This window comes from Pinus tabuliformis, chromosome 1_1, assembly GCF_031772625.1.
Source record: "Pinus tabuliformis cultivar Carrire ecotype Pingquan chromosome 1_1, CPIR1, whole genome shotgun sequence".
NCBI classification, from domain to species: Eukaryota; Viridiplantae; Streptophyta; class Pinopsida; order Pinales; family Pinaceae; genus Pinus; species Pinus tabuliformis.
In genome coordinates this window covers 438,836,327-438,845,517 of record NC_142297.1, presented here as the reverse complement: position 1 = coordinate 438,845,517, position 9,191 = coordinate 438,836,327, and the positions used below count along the sequence as shown (strand labels likewise).

The following is a 9,191-nucleotide window of genomic DNA, read 5'->3' as shown; positions in this document are numbered from 1 at the left end:
ATTTTAGTCCTTGTGCTTGTTGCATTTGCATGGTGTTGATCATTTTTGTAGTGATGTCGCCATGTGAAGGTTGATGGTTTTGTTGTGGGATGTATCGTCATGAGTGTATGGTTATATATGCATTTTTATGCATGTCGGTGTTTACATGTTATCTTTTCATTATCATGGTGAAGGTTGTTGTGCATAAGGTCATTGTATGCAATTAGGTCATCATGATGATATTGGTATGTTATGATGCTAATGTGTTGGCTGAGATAGAGCAGAAGATGCAGATCATTAATATGAAGTTACAACAATGGACTTTAGGGTAAGGGCAGATCATCATACAGGTATTGTATGTTTGGCATGTAGGTATGTTAGTTAATGGATTTTTATATGCATTAGGGTTATATACATTAGGCTTATGTACATGTCTATTAATGTTATGGTTGCATACATGATAGATGATAGTTGATTAGTGTAGTGATATGCACATGTGTTAGATAGTCATGAATGATAGTAACCTATGATTGTATGCATTGCTATTGTTGTTTTATGTTAGGTAACTTAATGAGTATGTTATAGGTTAACCTGTTATGGTTATGTTATATATTATATGTTGTTGTTGAGTATGTTATAGGTTAACTTGTTGTTGTTATATGACAGTTAGCTTGATTATTAGTTTATATGTTGTTGATGAGCATGATATATAATTTGTTGTTGTTATATGATAGTTAACTTTATGATTAGGTTATATGTTGTTGATGAGTATGATATATAACTTGTTGTTTTTATATGATAGTAACTTGATGATTAGGGTTATTACATTAAGATCTTGATGCCATATGTATCATACTAATTTGGATTTGTCTATGAAAATGGTTAGGGTTATGACGTTCTTGTATGAGTTAATGCATTGTAATATTATGTCATACTAATATAGACTGACGGTGCATATGTGATTGTTATGCATGAATGATAATTGTTTATGATTTTATGATGTGAATATGTTAGCTAGTTACTATCAAGGATATCATGACCTTAGTTGTGGTTGAGTTGATATGTTGTGAAATTATATTGTGCTAATCTAGCTTGATTGTGCAGACAAGATAGCCTCCCCTACGATACATTAAGGAATGAGTTTGCTTATGTCGTATATTTGGTGTTTGAGTGTTTGATTTTTATTATGTTGTCTAGTTGATTTATATAACATGGTACATTTATAGTTTGTTTGAATGTTAGATTAATTTCATGATATGAGTATGTGTCTATAAGATTGCATGAAAAAATGATCTTGTTTTAAGATGGTTGTACTAACACATATGTGTTGAGATAGTCGATATGTATTTGAGTGTAAGTAAGTGATAGTTGTAGCATTATGTCCAATGAATATGAGATAACTATGGAATATGACATGATTCTTAGTCTTGGTGAAGATTGATTTCCAAGTAATAGATATGTTGCATTGAGCTTTGGAACATGTGATCAAAATGTGTAAATAATTGCAGGAAAACATGTTTGGTATTAGCGTGACAAGGTAACAATTGATATGTTTATATAACTAACATTTGGGTGATGTGACAATACATAGTAAGCCTCGATTGCAACAAGGTAAAAAGGTAAAAGAAAGGAATTGGGCAAGAGTTCCTTTGGCTATGTTTGGAAACCATAATTCCAAACAAATGAGTGCTTTTCATACAGGAAGTCTTCTTAACCTTAATCTTGTCTAAAATTATGTGGATATGTGCTATATTCATGAAAATGTATTTGAAAAGTATATGAACTAGTCTCTAGTTACAGGTGGATATGTCAAGGGAATTGGAGTCCCTTAAGAGATGGTGTGGATGTGTTCAGTGGAAAGAAATGTGCTTGCCACATAAAGATAAGGTAAATAGTGTATTGTTATGTTTATTTATGCACTAATAGTTATGTGTTGATGGCGGTATGATGCAAGGGATTTCAGGAAAAAACGCTGCCATGAAATCTCGAAGAAGGCTCAAGTTGAGCTTTCCCTTGGAAGCATTGGGAACCATGGGGATTGAGTCATGGAATTTGTTATCAGTCATGTGCTTTTGATATTTTGGTGATTTGTTCTGCTTGATTGCGGTTTTTTTTATGTCTTGTGCATGGCCATGCCACTTGGGTTGTGGTGTCATATTGTTGTTGGTTTTCCATGGTTTTCTTCTTGTTTGTTTCTTGTCTTGACTTTTATGTTTTGAGTCTTGGGAATTGGTTTAGGAAAGAGGAAAGTTAATGCAGTTCGAGGAGATTTGTGTGGTACCCAACAGGTGATGTAAGACCTGGATGAAGCTCGATACATGTATAAGGGTAGTTGAAGGCAAGAGTATGACAACCAATTGGACTGGTTGGGTCCATTAGAGTAAATAGACGATGGCAGGACAACCATGGGAAAGGTAATCAAGAAAGGTAAGGTGAATGGATTGGAGGCATCATATGCCTTAGATATGTTGGGAATTGTTGTTCCCGATGTTGTGCATGTGTTGCACACATAAAGGGTATTCCCTTAACCTTGACCTTATGATATCTGGTAATTATGTTGTGAACATGATTATGTTGATGTCTATATATGTATACATGTATGTATGTATACATGTATGTATGTATACATGTATGTATGTATACATGTATGTATGTATGTATATATGTATGTATGTATGTCATGTGTGACAGGTTTATCATGGATCATGATTGTTTATGTTAATGTTTATATATATGTATATGTCTATGTATCTATGTCCTTGTCTGATAGGGTTACTAGGGATCATTCTTGTGGAGAAATGATTGCTTATGTAGATGAATGGCATGAAGAGGTTCTTGGCTATGAGGAATCAAGTGGGAAGAGTAGCCATGACAAATATATGAGGTTAGTATCACGTGGATATGAATTGATATTGTATTATTCCTATGTTTATGATATGTACATGCTATACTGAGGGATGTATCAGCGAAATGAAAGCAGTGTGGTACGTGACATGCTAGGATAACCATGGATGGTGAAGAGACACTAGAATCAAGGTTTCCTGGTAGAGATAGTGTGGTTTTGGATGTGTGGTACTACTATTGTGTATATGTTGTACATGTTGCATCTATAATGTCGTGTGCATGTGGTATTGTGTAAATATAGCATGTGTAGATGTTGTTTATGCAATGTGATGTATAGGGCGATACATATAGTGTTGTGTGAATATTGCATATGTAGTGATCGGTATAGATAGTGCTATATACATGTTAGATATGTGGTGTTGTGTACATATTGTATTGTGCGCATAATGGATATGCGACATTGTGTGAATATGGTGTTATGGGCATGTTGGATATGCAATGTTGTGTACATATGATGCTATGTACACGTTGTATATGAAATTCTATGTACATGTTGTATATGTAATGCTATGTACATATGGTGTTGTGTGCATGTTGTACAAGTGGTACTATGTACATATGGTGTTGTGTGCATGTTTTTACATGTGGTGTTGTGTACATGTTGTACAAGTGGTGTTGTGTGTAGGTGGTGTTGTGTACATGTTGTGCATGTGATGTTGTGTACATGTGGTGTCATGTACATGTCGTGCATGTGGTACTATGTATATATGGTATTGTGTACACGTTGTACAGATGGTGCGGTGTACATGTGGCATTGTGTACATGTTGTGCAGGTGGTTTCATGTATATGTGATGTTGTGTACACGTTGTGCAGGTGATGCTGTGTATAAGTGGTACTGTGCACATGTTCTACATATGGTATTGTGTACATGTTGTACATGTTACATTGTGGGCATGCAGTATTATGTATGTGCATTGTGTAGTTGTGGTATCGTGACATATTGTGTATTCATTGTGTTGAACTATGTGTAGTACATTTATTTTGTTGTGTTGTATGCCAGGTGTAGGGACATATACTGTGTGGCGTTGTACATTAGGTATAGATGTATGTGTTTTGTTCTATGTTAGGTGTAGGAGAATGTATTGCATGGTGTTGTATGTCATGTGTGGTTGTATGTGTGTGATACACACTATGGGTATGTGCACATGGTTGAGGAGAAGGAACTGGTTTTTCGGGTGTGGTAATCGATCTAGAGTGCACACAGAATAAGGACAAAGGTAGAAGCTAAGGATTGATAAGAGGATAAGTATCAGAGTTTTATTTCAGTTTTATTATGCATGTGATTTATGATTCTAGTCTATGATGATTACATGTGATCTATCATTATGGTTTATGATGGTTACATGTGATTTATGATGGTTGTGTTTTGAGCTAACTTGATGTGATATGTTTATACGTGATGATTTGGTCAAAGATGCTAGTTTGAGTTGTTGTGATAGGAAATGAATAGAATTACAAAGTGTACCTTGTTGACGGGCCACCAATGAGGTATGATTTGAATTTATTTTGAATCTAATGGGAGTTATTTGCTTGGTACAGGAAAGCATGAAACTCCCGGTTAGGTGGTTGAAATTGGCTGCAATCATTAGCATCAATGACAAAAGGAATTGGAACATGCAACAATATGTTGGTAAAGTATTCAAGAGTACGGCCATTACGGGACACTGGTACCCAATAGTGTCCATTGATTTCCATGAGCATGTTATGACTAGTATGATGGTTTTGATGCAGGTATATGCCTTAGATTTTGATCTTCCAATGTAAGGAATCCTTTCCAAGGGATGGATTGCCCGAGATAGGGGATGCCAGGAAATTTGGAAGATGAGTGATTGCATAGAAGGGAGTGACCAGATTGCCTGAGGGACTGTGTAGGAGAGAAGGGAAGGTTAGGGATATATTGGTTTTGGTCATTAGCATTGCATATGGAATCAAATACACATAGGGAGTGTGCCCTGGAATAATGAGATGGTAACTATTCCCTGAGAGGATAAGTGGACATTGGATGCATATTTGACCTTGCAGTGGATTCTCGACTTACTAAGAAGGACTTGAATCCTGGTATTACTTTGAGGGTGGTGTTGTGAGCCTCTAAATTCCCTTGTTGCGGATGCAGGCATCATATCCTTTTATTTGTTGGTTGAGAAAATGTTCATATGTGTATATGCACATGTATTATTGTAAATATTGTATCGAGCTGGATTTATAAAGATCCATAGACAATATGATTATTTGAAAGGTGAAGTGAATGTGTATGTGTGTATATGTGGTTATTATTGTAAATATTGTAATGAGTTGTGTTATAAAGCTCCATTAAACGATATATTTTTCATTTTTTAGTAGATTGTCATTGTAAATACTGCAACGAGCTATGTTATAAAGTTCCATGGGCAGTATGTTTTGTTGTCAGGAGTCTTGCTGGTTATAGGTGTCATTGAACACCGAGGATGGTGTTCCCCCAAGGGGGAGGGTTCTATAACAATCGTGGTGATACATTCCATGTAAAAATATATAAGGCCACGGTGATGGGAGACGTATTCCAAGCTGAATGGTGGGAAAAACATCCTAGTGTGGATGTTCATTTCGGTTATTATGGCTAAAGGAAAATGGAAAATGCAATGACAAAGGCTTTGGAAAGGAAAAGATACATTAATTGGCATTTATTTATCAAAATAAAGGAAATTAGGAGAAAAGGAAGGTGAAAGGCCATTGGTTGCATGTGAGGAGAAAAATGAATGAAAATAATGGAAAATGAAGAAAATAGAGGCCTAATTGATAAAAAGGCTTATGAGGATCAGTTACCAAGCTTTTTCTCATGTTTTTCCTTGGATCAAGAAAGGAAAAGAAGGCAAGCAGAAGGAAGGAGCAAGTAAGGAAGAGTAGGATCAAGCAACTACAACAATATTCTTCGCAGCTGTCGGTTTGCATGTGTATTTTCCTTGCTAGATTTGGCATGCATGGTATTGCATGTGGTTCTTTTGTTGTTATGGCATGGGTTTTTATAGGTGTGATAGTGTTTTCAGCCTAGCCTATCCATTTGCAGATAGCCATGGTGTGATGGGGTTCTATTGTTTTTGTTGAGTTGGATTGTTAGTTGTATTCGAAGCTGGGTAAGGTGGATCTATGAATGATATAGCACATGGCCTAGTGGTCCCTGAACTGGACTGTGGATCATGGTAAATCCACTGGCCTAGTAACCCCTGAGCTAGATTGTGGGTTGCAGTAAAGTAGATTGTGTTGCCTCCGTGGGCCTAGGTATCATTTTTGGTGAATGGAGGGATATACGATAAAGCCTAGAGGTGGTTTCCCTTGATTAGGCCTAGGAAGCCTTGTTGTGAATGGCGGGAGATACAGTAAATCCTAGAGGGTTGTGTCTCGGTTTAGGGCCTAGTGATCCCTGGATTGGACTATGGATTGTGGTAAAGCCTGACAGACTAGGAGACAGGAAAATTCCTCACGGTGTAGGTGGATAAATCAGGTGGCATCCATGCTTGTTTTGGCCTAGTGATTTGGTGGAGATCATCGTAAAGCCTATTATGACATGTTTATTATGTTGGCCTAGTGATTTGGGATGGATTACGGTAAATACTAGTTTTTATTGATGAGGGTGAGGTTGTTTAGCCTCGGGAAGTCCTGGTTGGTTCTTTTGGTTTGAGTCCCACATTCATGCTTGGAATATGGCATGGGGGTGAATTGTTGAAGAGAAATTTGGCTCAAACATTCTAATGGTTGGGTGGAATGTGGTACTCCCATCTCAAGTTGGACTTTGGATTCATTAATAAGAGGTTATTTCCTTGATTATTATGTAAAAAAGTATTGTCTTATATGTGGATTCTATGGCTGATGTATCCTTGATATTTTTGTTGTTATTATGCTAGTTATAAGCATGTATTATAACAGTGATGATGTATGGATTTCCTCATGTTTTGATTGGTAAATGAATGAACAATGTATCTATGACCTAACAGATGATAGTGCAGCTAATGATACAAGGGATCAGTGCTTCTTAGTGATTCTCAAATAAGTATGATACCCCTATGCTCAAAGTTGTTGTTTACTCTTGTAGATTGCATTGATGCCAACTATTTGACAGAATATTAGTCTCAGTTGGGGATGGTCAGGCCTAGTCCTGGAGTTAGTTTTGGTTTATTAGTCTTATCATCATGTGTTTAATGGGTTCCATAAGTTGCAACAAGTTCTATGAAGTCGCTGGAATTCTTAGCTTGAAAAGTGCCTTAAATCTCGCGGACTCTCGCATAGGTTTGGTGGGAATAGTCCCTAGATGTAGGCATGCAGGCTTGTGGGAGTGTCCAGAGCTCTCTGGATGCTGGAATTCCCATAGCATGGGAGCATACAGAGGTCAAGTGGTCAAAAACCTCAGTGGGACCCAGGGGCATCATAACTGAGTGGTTCGGATGGCTCCTGGGAGTGTTGTTGCTGATGTGGAAGGTATGTTTGATGTGTTTCCATTGATTCTTCTTTTGTAAGGTCACCTAGGAGGTTGAATCATATCATAGTAGCCTCTCGTCACATGTTTACCCGGGTTGGTAGGTTACTTGGGTAGATGTGGGAGGAGGGTGTCACAATAAACATGGTGAAAAAGTAAAAGAATGTAGTAAAGAGTATATTTTAAATTTCAATGCCTCTATCAACATATATAAAATTATTTGAATACATTAATAACCTAAACAAAACAATATTATAAAATCGTATTTACAGTAATAATTAAAAATTATTTTTCTCACTTTTGAATTTTGTATTTATAATTTTTTTGTAAGTTGTGGTGCAACCAAAAAAACTGAGTTGTTACAAAAGCATATAAAATATAAAAATATCTAACCTTGAATTTTCTTCACATATTATTAACATTCTTCATATATAGGTAACATTATAGAGTTAATTGTTATCACTTTAAATGCAAACAGTGTAATCATTGATTCAAAACTTGATTATGAGCCTCAATCTATAGAAAAAAATAAATAAATAGCCATTAATTATGATGCATTATTGAAGTCAATCTATTTTATTTTTTGGTAAAATGAAAAAATACACACACAAACTAAACCTAAAAAAACATGCCACAAATATGCCCAACGCTAAACCCTAGATCTTATTCCAAATATGCCCAAAAATGTGGGGGAAGAAGTTTAAAAGAGGAGTAAAAACATGGTAAATAAAAAAATGGTTGAGTGCTACTAACCTTTTGTCTACGTAATCCTTTTCTCCTAACGACTTGCAAAATTGTACTAAAATTTTGTCTGTGCAATCCTTTCCTTGTAATAACCTTCAAACTCTATGCATTATTTGTATCCTTTCAAGATTGACTACATTATTGCTTTTTCCTTTGCCCACACTAATGCTGCAAACCTAATCTATAGTGCTTTAAACCTGACTTATAGGTATAAATTAAATACTATAATAAATGTTTTATATATTAAATGAGATTATTAATTGTAAGAGTCTCTTCAGAGACATCCAATAAAATTGGAATGATACAGAGAAGATTAGCATGACCCCTACACAAGGATGACATGCACAAATCGAGAGAAGAGATTAACCATAAGATAGTTGTAAATTATAAAATATTGTATTAAGAAATATATTATTAGGTACTTGGAGCTTTAAACCTAATTTATGATGCTTTAACCCCATATATATATATATATATATATATATATATATATATATATATATATTTGTTTATTTTCCCTTAAGAAAAATCGTAATTTTCTTAAAAATAAAAAAATTACATTTTGTAGATGCTAAATCGCATATGCAAAAGCAGATCAAAAGACTGTTGTCAAAAGAAAAGCCAGAAAGTAGAAATTAATGTACAATTGGGAGAAATTATGCTCTTCTCCCTTTTTTCTTTTCAACCTTTCGCCACTCCCCTTGAGTTGGTGAGGACGAAAGAAGTACTAGAGAAATGTCCTCCACAAGGTGAGGATTGTCCTTGTCTGAATCAAAGTGGTCTGAAGAATGATGTCTTTTGGCTCCACTGGTGTCTAGTTTGTCTAGTATCTTCTCCGGTAAAGAGTCCATGAGATCTTGTGCTACAGGTTCCTTGGTTTTTGGCGCCTTGTGTGTCTTGGGAATGGTTTCCGTAGCTACCTCCTCAAATGGGCCATCATCAGGAACTGGTGGAGGGATAGTTGCCTCCTCATCTTTTGTTGCTTCAGATAGATTCACTGTGTTTTGCCAGCCTCTAGGTTTTTGTGATTGATTTTTATTTCTTCTGGTGTCTTTTTTGACTTGTGGGCAATTACTGAGAAGGTGACCTATTTGTTGACAGCCACGACACCTGAATGTC

At 35.9% G+C, this 9,191-nt stretch overlaps 1 non-coding gene across 1 annotated transcript; it reads left to right on the top strand.

Annotated features, from left to right (window-relative positions):
• The first annotated feature begins 8,340 nt into the window (after nt 1-8,340).
• LOC149213613 (U6 spliceosomal RNA) lies at nt 8,341-8,443 on the top strand. The gene has a single exon (XR_016251474.1). It is a non-coding gene; the product is annotated as a U6 spliceosomal RNA (small nuclear RNA).
• Nucleotides 8,444-9,191: the final 748 nt, after the last annotated feature.